Source organism: Ascidiella aspersa, chromosome 4 (assembly GCF_963924565.1).
Source record: "Ascidiella aspersa chromosome 4, kaAscAspe10.2, whole genome shotgun sequence".
NCBI lineage: Eukaryota > Metazoa > Chordata > Ascidiacea > Phlebobranchia > Ascidiidae > Ascidiella > Ascidiella aspersa.
Window position 1 is genome coordinate 5710158 of NC_139450.1, and position 13830 is coordinate 5723987.

Below are 13830 nucleotides of genomic sequence, written 5' to 3' on the forward strand. Positions count from 1 at the left end.
ACGCTGATAATGATTTTACGGACCCGTACGTATAATTTAAGCAACGTAATCACAGCAATGGTACTTTAGTCATGTATATATTTGAATAGTTAGTCATACAATCTCGTATTAATAAACTCAACAATTTTGACAATTTTCATTTAAAGGATTAATTCTAGTGCAACTTTGAATACAAAAAAGCGAAATGCGTAAAAAGGCCACTGTTCGATAGCATCACCAAAACGCTTGTATCGTTTTATTCTACGTTCTATCATTTTATTCTATAGAAAAAGTTTCATTAAAAGCAATTAACATTTAGCAAATGACCGTCAGTTTAACCTCGTTTACACTACTCTGTGCGTCAAGTTGAGCACGACTGAAACATTCGGGTTTTTCTCGTTTCCTGGCCCGTTTGCACGCATACAATACGAACAAGTTAACAATTACGCTATACTGGCAAAACAGAAATGCTTTTTTATGGGCGTTATCTAAATATTGGTTTTCCATCATACCTCGTCCTTAAGCACAACTAATGGCCATGCGACACCGAAAATAGCCCTTAGAATAACTAATTCACATTCAATTAGAGAATATTGCAAACGATTTTCGCAATTTCCAACGCCCTCAATATCCAGCCCTCTTTTCCGGTTATTACGCCAATTTTTAAACCGCTGTGCAAGAGCGAAGCGCGCCTATCGCAAAAAGACTTTTTTCCGCATTTTGAGTCCAATGCCCCGAAGCTAATCGCGATCGCAGGTTGAGCGGCCTCGACCAGAACAAGGCGGTCGCACGATGCCAAAACAATAATAAAGAGCTGGCGACTGAATGCCTCTGTTGGGCCGAACGCGTGCCTTTTGCCCAGCGATCAAAATCCGACTTTCAATGCGCTACGACCGACCGCCCGACAGTGTTCCCCAAAAGGTTAAGAAATATATGAAAGTCAAACAAGTATCTTGCGAATTCTAAAACGTTGTGTAGTTTATATATTCAAAAATTTAAACCTTCAAAATAACTTTGCCAAAACCGGACAGAAAACTACACTTCATCTATGCAAAGCGTGTAACAAGTTGGCGAAAATGTATTATACCAATGTGAAAGGGTAGTTTTTTTTTTAATTTAACTGTCGGTGCGCGCTGCACACGGTTGGTCGTCACAGTAATTAAAAAACGCAAAAATACCGTTCTTTCTGGCGACATGAACGTTCACCTTAAAGCAGACCTGGACAACTAGATCAGTGCTGTTAAACCGTTTTAATGAACCATTTTTAACTTTAACGAACCATTATTATTTGACATTAAGAATAATATAAAATAGATGTAGGTTTCAACTAATGTATAAATGAACCTCTGTATTTCTTTCAAATGTTGATGCGGCTGATGAATGATATTAATATGTATAATGATGTTTAATATCGCTTTTTACCTCAATTTATACCTTTTAAGTAAAGAGGGATGAGTTCGTCACAACGACTTTAAGGGTTTACCAAACAAAAAAAGGTTGGACTGAACTAGATAATTCCAGTGCGGTCGAGCGATGCCAAAATAATAATAAAAGCGCAGGCGACTGGATGCCTTCTGTCGGGGCGTAGGCGTTCTGTTGCCCAGCGATCAAACGACGACTTTATTGCCCGATCCGCCATAAACGACGAAAGCGGGGAGCGAGAAACGCTTATTGCATTAATTTTTGATGGGCGCGGCAAAATGACGACACGTTTATCGCCCTGACCCCGCGCCTATCGCCTTGTTGCGCTTGAGCGGCGTAAAACAGCTATAGGGCGCTTGGGTTCGAGCTGTAGCGGCCTTGTAGCATGCTTGCGTTTCGCCAACATCACGGTCACATAATCCCCTCAAACGATTAGGCCTGTATTTGGTATCACGACACGGTAAATATTTTTTGTCACGGCCCAAAATACTCTTTTTCAAAGCTATTGAAAGCCCACTACGTAAAATCAGTGCGAAATTCTTAGCCACACGAACTTTTAAGTAAAGTTCAATGGGTGTACAGCTATCTCGCGGCCCACAACTATACATGATAACACTAAGCTATTCAAAAGTAACTCGCAGCCTTCTAAAAATGGCTCTGCGCGGCTCACATTTGGGTCACGGCCCACAGTTTGCCGACCACTGCGATAGGCCGTTTGTCAATTTTAAGTCGCAGCGAAAACAGTTGAATGGAAGGTTGTTTTAAAAACACACATTTTTTAGGCACGCCTATAACAAACATTTAATGTAAAGCTTGGTATGTATATCAGAGAAAACCGATAGAGGGTATTTTGCGAACTGCTTGTGGCTTGCGTTTTGCTAACATCACTGTAACATAATCTCCTCGAACGTTTAGGCCTGTGTTTCGCGTCGAGACCCGATAGCAGCCTCGTTGGCAATGTTACAACATTAAAGCGTGGGGTTGTCTAAAAAGACACATTTTTCGACTTACGTAAACGATCAGAAAAAACGGTAGGTATGACAGGAGAAAACTATACTCGGAAAATTTGCGAACTCGATTGTGCAAAGCTTTAAGCATAGAAATAAAACAATTCAATAACTAACATCACCTAAATACCGTGTTTTAGTACGACAAATGCATCTGTAACCCTAGAGTTAAACTTTTGAGCCACACACCACAACAACGGGCAAATTTTCCATTGCGAACCTGTTTTCTAAATGAGAGCACAAAATTTAGCTGCTTAACAATTTTGTATCGCAGTGAAAACAGTTAAATTGTCCAAAACACACATTTTATAGGCATATTTTAATACAAACAAATGTAAAGATTGGCCTGTATGCCAGAGAAAAACAATTGAGCGTATTTTGCGGACAAGTTTGTGAGAAGCTTTTGATTTTGGAAAAGAACAATTTTTAATTCATCATTACCAACTAAAGTATCGTCACGCTCATAACTAAATTGCCTAAGTCATTATGGCAACAAGGAGTGACTTGGGCAAACACTCTGAAAATCATAAAAAAATGACTTAGGCAATTTGGTTATGGGCGTGACGGTATACACTCTTCAACTTTTGGTATGTATGCCAGAGAAACCACGTGATGGTATTTTGCGAAGACGTTTGTGCAAAAGCTTTTCATTTTGGAAAAGAACAATTTTACATTCGTCATTTAACAAGCACTGCTATGTTTTAACATTTAAAATGTAAGACATGCACACACCAAAACTGTTACGGTCAACATGTACCGATGCGACCCTGTTGAGAGCACACAGCTCAGCGTTTTGCGATCGATGAATTGACCAAGCTGCAACAAACGGCATTAGGGTAATTTCCACTCGCAATCATTGCGTTAAACTCTTCACCCAATTGTTACGTCAAAGTCGTTGCGAACTTGTGCCCTCGTTCAATCCCAGGAAGAAAAGTGTCGTTAACGTCATGGCTACATTTCGCGGTAACTAGAATTAATTAATTAAAACGCAGACGCTCAAATACGACACGTATGGTTACTTCCACAACTGCCCAAATATGGTAGAGTTCAGCAATCAAAAGATCGAACAACTTTTGTTTGACTCTTTTGGCTTTGTTTATTTAAAAAAAAATATGTACATCACATATTCGTGTGAAGCTTTTCATACGATTGGACATGCTTTTACCACAAGCTTAAATGTAGTAAATGTATGTCCAATCGCTGTTAATATGCTGATAAGATTTCTCAAAAATATATATATGAAAGACGAACAAGTATCGCGCGAAATGCAAAAACATTTTGCTTTCAAGTAGTTGATGCAGGGAAAAATTAGGCACACGAGAAATGACACTGAACATCATAAACTCAATTGCAACCTTAACCTAAGAGTCGCGGTTTGTACACTCCTGAATTATGATAACACACAGATACATGCCTTATAGCCTGCCCTATTTGATATGCCAGTAATTCAAAAACGTTACTGTTATTTCCGTCGAAAGTTATACTAAAGTGACATGGAAAATAAAGTGCACAGCAAAACGTACAGTCTTTAAAACGTATTGTACTCAGTTGATGCACCAGTTGAACGTAAAATCACCCTTTGAGGTGTAGGTCTCAAATTTCTCAACAAAATGTAATTGTAAAACTAAACAAACTCCTTGCAAAAGACCACACGCATCAAGCACAAATCAGACTGACTGCCGCTTTTCTTTTAATAAAGACAAGAACATTTTGTTATTCGGCATATATTTTTTTTCTAAAAATGAGGAAAAACGTAACTTAGGAGAAACGCCATACTGCGCTGAAACAATATCACCTAATTCCGGCTTAAATTGTCTGACAGACAGATTCCATATTATACAACAACAAACATGAACAAGAGCGGGAAAACAATAGTGTGTGGTAGAAGCGCAGTCGCACTAAACTACAAACTAATTGTTACAATAGCCATCAGAAAGCACTGGCAAAGAGGCCTGTCCACTTTTAACCACAAATCTAAAGGAAGTGTTTCCCCAGTGAATATGTTATACGTTGCCCGAGGGGTTTCAACTTGGTATTCAATGTGTCGATAACGTGACACGAGCACTCGCCTCTCTAACAATCGCCATTACCGAAATATTTCACCGCAGTATTTTGCGCCATCCGCAAGTTGTTTAAATTCAAGGGCAAAAGTCTTCTAATGGTACTTCCGACCCACAACACAAAGTTCTACGTACGTATAATAGGATCATAATGAATATCGAAGCCTAAATGGTCGAGTGAATCGCCATCATCTTGATAAAGACGTTTCGAAGCGTACTTGTTCCATCATCAGGTGATGTTTTTTATTCTCCCTTTTTGACTTTGAATTTATTATCAAGCTACATTACAGATCGGTGCATAGTGTAACTCTGTACAATAAATGTTTAAAAAAACATTGAATTTTGTTGTTTTGAAAACGACATCAAAAGACATGAGCATGACAACACCACAGCGTTGGTTATTTTAAAGATATATTTCCAAATAACCGTGATCCTGGAATGTTTAGTTCGCAAGAATCAAGGAACAGTTGTTTGTGGGTCGTGTCATAAATAATTACATCGTCTTCAGTTCAGCACGTTTTCGGGCAAGGTTAAGCGGAATAAGATTTTTTTTCTAGAATTGGTGATATCAATGCATTTGCGTTAAAAAGGACCAACATGGCCAACTCCCGAAACAGTATTCCGCAAAATTCAAATAGTAATAGAGAAAATAAACTTACTCGGTGGCAATTTTTTGTTGGCCCTGTCCTAAATTTAAGACAAATGGGTAACAACGATAGATCAACTGAAACAATCATATACACAATATGTATTATAATGTGTATTATGTGATAAAGCCCTTCTGGAGTCGTACGGTCAAACATATAGATCATTTACTCACTACTGATTCAAATCATTGCATAACAAGGATTCATTCACCTTGATTAACAACGTTAAATGTTAACACGATATGTCCCGAAAATAAATTTTCAGCCTGTATAATAAGTTAAGCGTCAGTTTGAAAAGTGTATGTTGTGGGTCAGAAGGCCAAGCCACGGCCTGAGGGCCGGATTTTGCTGGGCTGTTTAATCCAATCGGCAAAGATGTGTTTTTTGACATTTTTTGGCTTGCTTATAGCTATAGTCTTGAAAACTCACTTGTTAACTAAAATGGCGACCGCTTGTGCAGTGGTTCGGGTTGTTTCGTCGTCTAAAAGACGAGTTTACCCGCAGCTTGGTAACATTCGCCATTTGCTTGCAAATACGATAACTTGAAACATGACAAATATTGCAATGTTTTTGGTGTTTTTATGGGTTAAGTTAAGACACATTAAGAGATGTTTTTTCCTTTTTTTTCAAGTTTTTTTTGTTATTTAGAAACGATATTATTTCTTAAAACGGAGTTATGGTCTCCTATTCTAAACGTTTAAAAGTTTCCGTACAGTTTTCCTGCTTTAAACTCTGCTAAAATTGCACATGTGTCAAAAGACTATAACTATAGAGTTAAAAAAAAGCTTTAACTAAAAATTTATGTATAACCTAAAAAATAAAGCATCTTCAACCCCATGATAAATACCACATTTCTCCTAATAACTTGTGGAACCTTAGAGATATCCTATTCTTCGTGTTTGTATGACGATAGAGATATCACGTGTTTTATTTAGTTTAGCTACTAGTTTTCAAAGCGTTCTTAACCGCCAACCCAAAACAATATGTCACATATCTTACCATTCTCTGAAAAGCAGTATGTAGCTGAATGGCTTCAGTGACAAAGCTACGCCACTGTTTTGAAGGTTAGTGCGCTTAGGGCAGTGAGCTACAGGCTATCAGCTAATTGAAAGGTTGTTTTGCGATGGTTTGGAATGCAGCTTAATCAGCGCCGACCAATTTCTGGGGGACGAAAAAAGGTGAAGTGAACCACAAGGTGAGAATTCATGCACTAGTTTGGTTTAACCATTGTCATGAAAGCAAAAACTAAGTTAGCGGAAACTATAGCTGGAGTTGTTTAGTTTGCTTAGATGAGTTGTAGAAAGCAAAGGATTCAATTCAGTTGTAAATTATTAGGCAGGCTTTTAGCGGCTTTGCGTTTTTTCTACCAGTTGTGCGTTTAGCAACGTTAATGCCATTTTTCGGCGTTGCACATTTTCCAAGAAACATTAAAGTTCCGATTCTCTACTAAAACGCCGTTCTTAACTTATCGCCACTATTATCAACCATGGATTATTACTACAAGCAATACCTGAACGTGTTTTATTTTATCGAAGATTCTTCAACGGAGTTTGGATGCGGACTGCCGGAAAGGAAGATGGAAAAACTAAAGACAGTTCATCCCGGTAAGATAGTAAACTTTAGTTCATATCGTAAGACTACTCAACCAAAAACAAAATTTGGACTTGTGTATAATTTAAGCATAATAAATCGCTTGTGTTATTTAGTTCAAGCATTACTTATCTGAAACAAACGATAGGTCGCATGTAAATGTCGATTTCAGTTTATATAAATTGGGGTTGGATAATGAAAAGGTTAAAGACCTACGAAACTCAAAACGTCCAGTAAATAAAAAGGCGCATAAAATATTACGACGTATAGTTTTTCGATTTGGTTAAAATTAGAGCCGACTTTTCGTAATCGCCAGATAGGAAGTCCAGTATACATTTTCGACTTTCAAAAAAGCTTGGTTGTTTTTAAACTGAAAAGTCTCGATTTCGATCCGCTTTGACAAAAATACGCTTGAGTTTTGTTTATTAAGACTTATTATTTTGTATTACAGAAGAGGGAATCACAATCAGCCTCAAGAAAGGATGTCGCAGGGACCCATCACATCCGACATCGACAACTTCCAACATTCCAATAAAACCCAGGCCGGTAAGTTATTCAAATGTAAGACGAAAATCGGTATAATTATAAGTCTACCAATAACTTGTTTCAGAACAAAAATATTAATGTCCATTAAGTTGGTGTTATCCTTAAGTTAAATGTAAACACTGACTGTTATTATTTAGTTGTATTTGTCCCCATGTGTGCTTGAACTTTGAAATATTTATAAGATAAGATTTCTTTAATCATTAAATTTGTTTAGTTGTTGTATTGAGTTCAAAACGAATTCTGCAAATCCGAGTATTAAATTATAGGTTTTATCTTGATAGCAAGCAAATTATGTCTTAAGAGATTTGATTTTTAAATTTATTGAAGACTTTTCGTAATACACAGCAGGTTATTAGCAGATGGAGTATACATTTTCGATTTTCGAAAAAACTTTGTTATTTAACACTGTATAGCCTGGATTTCCATCCGCCTAACCTAATCAGACGCTAAACTTTTGTTTATATAACTTATTATTTTGTATTACAGAAGAGGGAATCTACAACCAACCTCAAAGGATGTCGCGGGATACATCACATCAAAAATGGTCAACTCCTACATTTCAAATGAAGTCCAGGCCGGTAAGTTACCAAAATGTTAACGAAGATCGGTATAATTAGGTTTACCAATCGTTTCAGAAAGAAAACATTAATGTCAATTATGTTGGTAAAATGGCTTTCTGTAAAAATGTATTGTAAGTTAAGTTTAAATACTTTCTGTTAATTTTTCGTTGTATTCGACCTAATGTGTAAAGTTGAATATTCAACTGTTTATAAGATGAGATGTCTTTAAATCTTGAAATTTGTATAGTTGTACTAGAGTGCACAAGTAGTTTTCCAAATCAGAGTATTAACTATAGTTTTTTTATCTTGAAATGCAAGCAAATTATATGTTTTTAACAGATTTCCAGCACATTGACACGCCACTTCACCCCAACTCTGTGGATATCTTTCGAAAGATCACCGCAGCAGTATTCACCCTTAAATACAACCAAGTGATGTAAAATTTATATTTTAGTGGCTGTAGCGCACGTCAACCTCGATTTTCGAAAACAAACTATTTTGTTAGTTAGGTTTTCTTGCTCTAACAAGTTATTTTCACCTCTTGAAAAACGCTTGTTTTTGCTACTACCAAGGGGGGGATTTTTTCAACTTTTGATGGTTTGTGGCATCCCACTGCGTTGCGGAGTAAATCGGTAAGGTTTCGTTCGGTTTTGCGGCACCAGATTTTTCCGCATTTTTACGCAACCAATAACTTTTGAAAACTGTGGATATCCGCGTCCTTATGACGCAAAACCACGTAGCGGTCCAAGATGGCGTGATTGGACAAAACGCGTTTTTAACTTTTTTTGTCACCTTAAGGCTAAGGAGCCGTGGCTAATGTAACGGACGTTTTTGTTTTGTTTTAACTCTCGGTATTTCAATTCGTTTACGCAGCGACGGACGTAAGCATTTGCACTTTTTTTCGGATAGCTAAATATATTTTCGCATTTTGATTTTTATGCTTATATTCGGAAATCGAAGTTGACTGACACCGTTTGCGAGTTTTACGATGCTCTGCAAAATGGAATGCGAAATACTTAATATTGCAACGAAACTGCAAAATTAAGTATATGGCAGAACTGCGCTACAGCCCTCCTATAGTGGATAAAATTTACTTTTAGTGTTGCGTTTTAAATAATGATAGTCTAATGTTTGGGTAAAATAAGCTTTAATGCGTGTTTATAGCGTCGCGACGTTGCGTTCGCATTGTCGCTTTTGCGAGTAAAAACATAAATTTTGCGCCTAAAGTAAACAAATAGGGCAGAAGCGAAGATTCAAGTCAAGTCAAGAAAAAGCAAAGAAGAAGTAAAAAGAAAATTGGACATAAAGAGAAGAATTAAAGTTAACATTCGAAGTGAGTTGAGTTTTGATAGGAATAACTCATAGAGAACGCTTTGTGATTTTATCTTTTTTTGTTTTAGACGTTACTGCTCCATACTGCCTCCAACGGATCTATGAACACCAACGACTTAAGTTTTAATCTACGTATACCACGGTAAGTGGGTTAATTTTATGACATACCCATATGATATTATAGGCTATTTGAATGTTTTTTTTAACTGTTAACATTAATCAACAATAAATAATTAGCCCACGTATATTGTGACTGTTTCTTTTTAATCAACCGTAACAACCCATATTAATTAAATTATTGATTAATAAATATGGTAAAAATAAAGGTAAACCTTTATTGGTGACTATCTTCGTGTTTCCTTATATCAATATTTGTTTCAAGTTCGGCGGCTGTTCCTTGGGAAGAAGGGATTCACCACCGGACAAGAATGGCAACTATTGTACGTGGATCAGTCTCCAGGTGATTATAATTTTTCAATTTTACTACTAAAAATAGTGCCACCTAACCTTTATCGACTGTGTTTTCACAACACTTGTCAAGGCTGGTTTGGTGGTGCATAACAGGTAAGGTGTTACGTTTATTTGATTTATGTTTTTATTTGATTAAAGTTTTCGTGGCTATAAAGTCTGATAAATTTGCAGGCAGTTTCGGCAGTCAGAAAACAGTTATTGTGTAAGCGGCTCTAACAGTGTACAGTGGAATGTTCTATTTTAATTAGGCCTTACAGTATATGTTTCGTATGTTTTTAACCGTTTTTTTGCAGGTTTAATTTTACACTTTTTGCAGATCGTGTAGGCTCACACTAAATCATGTGCATATAGGGCAAAATACTGTTTATGTTAATTCTTCAACAACCATGGATGGGAGATGCGGAGTTGTGTGGGACCAAAAAGGTTGGTTGTGATTCTAAACTTGATTAAAAAAAAATAACAGGAATTTTTTTATTTCACAGAATACCGACGACGTGTACTTCAAAGTGGAAAAAGGATTTTAAGTGTTAATAAACGATGTTTTCGAGCAGTTGTGTTTTATTTGTGGACTTATAGGCTGTGCGTTATCAACATTTTCCTTCTATGCAACGTTAGGTAGCAAACACATTGTACATGTTTTGAATTTTGTGATGGCATTTTTTAAGAAATCCCTCAGTTTTCGTGGATGTTCGGATTGAGAACTGTTTCCTATGATTTTAACCTTACCTTTGAGAAATCCTTGGTAGAGATTTCTTGTATCTATCGTTAAAAGGATTGTAAGCAAATAGTTGTTACTTTAAATAAATCTATAAATGTGTCGCCAAATAAGTAAACTTTAGGACGTGGCACGTTGGTTTATTTTGTTTTCGGTTGAGAGAGTTGTTTCTTTTACTTTGATTTTGTTTCTTTTACTTTGATTGGTTTAAATCGGAAGTACACAATTTGGAACTGGGGATGTCCGGTAATTTCGGATCAAAGGTAAGTTCACATCCAGTGATATTGTTTGGACTCGTTCCGACACTAGAATTGTGTCGGTGCCGATTCGATGGTATATAAAGTAAAATTTTCAGGTTAATAAATATAACGACCACTTGCGCCAGACAATATTTTGCATCCTTGGGTGTTGTCACTACCCCCACTTTGAAAACTACTGGTATGAAACCAGTAATCAAAGCCGGGTATTTCGCTGTTACGAAGTTTACCATTTTTTAAGGCCAATGCCCGTTTTTTTAGTTTTTCTATTAAGTAAGATTATCTTGTCCTCTTTTAAAACGGTAGTCCACATAAAACAGTGAAGTTATATGTTTGGTTTTAATCCACATTGTAGCGCCGCGAACTGATAAGAGAAACAATTTCCTCAATTTCGTTCCACGGTGCTTAAAAATTCGTGACAGAAAAATCAGTTACTCGTGTTGTTAGTAGCGACGAGAGATAAAAAATTTTGTCGTCGATCAAGTTTGGGCATTTGTAGGATCATAGAAAACTAATTGGTATTCTATGGTAGGATAATTGATCAGTACTTTTTGTTGCATGCAAAGGATTTTGTTTGTTTTGAGGGGTTTGGTGGCTTCATCCTGTCGTAGTTCAACAAACTATAAAAACTTGTATTTTGAAATTATTTCTGTACATTAGCACTTATTGAAAGTGTTCAGTACTTTTCCACTCAAGTCGGTAAGAAAGCAGTATGTTTGTAGTGCAATCAAAGTGTTGACGTGTTTAAAGGGTACAACACTAGCCGCCATTATGCGACAAAACATGTAGGCAATGGCAGTACAATTAATATATCGATTAGGAATCCGGCCCGCCAAGTACTTCATTTACCATATCAGGCCCGCCGACTTCAGAAGTTGCCCGCCCCTGATCTATAGCAATCAAAAAAGTTCCGCACATTGACCTAAAAAAATTACTTTGGGTTTTTTAAATGGCCGCCACACAGTATTATTCCAAGTCATTCCATCAGGCAATGTACACACGATTTTTCTGATCCCCAAATTCCTATTTGAAGTCTCTCGTGAGGAAAATGACATAGTTGTTACAAGCGAAACAACACATTAATCAGCCTTTGTTGGAAAACATATATTTTGATGTTGCTGCAAATAGTCTTGTTTTTTATGTATAACGCCACACGCTATAGCGATAGACGCCAGAACAACACATAAGATGGCATACAATTCGCCTGTGGCTGCTGTTGCCTTAAGAGGGGTTCCTAAAAAACTAGGGTGGGAGGGGGTTATGAAGGGTTAACAATGGTTGCGCGAAAGGCACACGCCCGGTTTAAGTATATTTTCAACCCAAAGGCGTCGTGCACGTTATGGCCTATGTTGCGGCGGTGAAATGATACTCTTTTCTGGAATGGCAGTCCATGTCAATACTTTATGTGTCCAATGTGGACGCCCCCTTTTAAATTAAAAGTTTTTAAATATATTTTCTGTAATTTTTTTTGGCTTTCTCTCATAAGCGCCATTATAACGTTGCGCCATAGGAATTCCTAAACACTACCATGTCAATTTATGTTAAAATTCGAGTATAAACGTCATTATCAATTGTAAACTTGTTCTTTCGACAAACTTGTTTGTAATCCACACGTTTGGTAATTACTGATACGATTTCAAATGTGAGTGTTGAGTAATTTAGATTTGCCTTTAAAAACCTGTCACGATTACCGGTGTCGCTAAACTGAAGAGTTTCCAACTTTCCCGACTTTATAGAGCTATTAGCATAGAATACTTATTCATCTCTACCACCATCCAATCAAAGAACAATATTCACGGAGAGTTCCTCACTAGTTCTTCCTGATAAAGGTGAAACCCAGAAATCATTTTCTGCAATTGCTCCAGAAATGGCGTTGCTTTTGATAAACAACCAAGCACCTAACTTAGAGAAAAAAGCGAGACGCGAAGCGTAATAAAAAAGTTTCGGATAAAAGTGACATTGGTACCTTACAAAAAAGCATTTTATTGCGGCATGGAGTACGAAAAAAGCTTTTGTGGTCTGAGAGCACTTGATGCGTTTATTCTACGCTTCATGCAATGACGCAACTGAAAGCATTGTGATATAAAACAGCAATTCAAAGCCATTTTTATGATGAAAATGTAGTTTCCGCTTCCGTGTAGGGGTGAGGAGTTGTTAGTAGTACTAATGAAATTGAGGACGAAAAGTCTAAAGCGGACAGAATCAAGTTTCTGGAAAATCGCACGGTCACCTTTTTAATTTGCGATAGCAACCAATGTCGCAATAGTTCAGTCCGTGTTTGATAAAATATTCACGCGCGATCACGAGTGGTAAAAAAGTAGTAAAAAGTTACATGGCCAATCTGGTGTACATACCAATTAATGCATTAATAACACAAAGAGACTCCGTGCGTATGATCTAAACAATTTTATCGGACTTCTGTTTTGCAATTGCTTACCTTTTGTCTGACAATTACCCATCCATACATTTTTATTTGTACAAAATTCTTCCTGTCCAAGGTAGCCTAAACTTTGCGTAACAGCGTCCAACAGGTTGTTAACGAATGAACCGACATTTTTAATAAAGTTTGGCTACCTAAGCGTGTCACTTTAAACAACGATTTTGATTGATCCAAATTAATTTTATGTAAGAGCAACAATGGTTTTAAAATTACAAAGTCACTTGGAATCTGCTGACAGTTGCTGCTGATTGGCGATTGCTTCGGCAGCAGCTCTTTATCTGCGGAGTTCCCCCTGTGAACCTTGTCGCAAAACGATTACGAGGAAACACAAAAAAGACCTACAAACAGGGTTGCCAGATGTAAAAAATAAAAAAAGCCAAATCTACTACAAACTCTAATAAGCCTATGTTTTTCCTTAAATTAATAAAAATACAATAAATGATCATTGAATTTCTCTTTTTGTGGCAATTTTTCTCAATTTTTTGTTGCTTTTCGTAAAATTTTATTGGTATTTTATCTCTTTTTGTACATTTTTTTGGCAATTTTTCTCTTTTTGTGACAGTTTGATCTCTTCTTAACATAAAACTCATAAAATGTTGGAATGAAACAAAAAAAGCCTAAAAAGCCAAATTTCATTTGGATTTTTTTTTTGAAACAAAAAATCCCAAGAGGTTCAAAAAAAGCCTAAATTTTCAAATTTGGCTTTAAAAAATCCAAACTGGCAACCCTGCCTACAAAGCAACAATATCTAAAGCAGAATAATCTATAATACCTTAGCATTAAGACCAGTCACCTAATAAAACC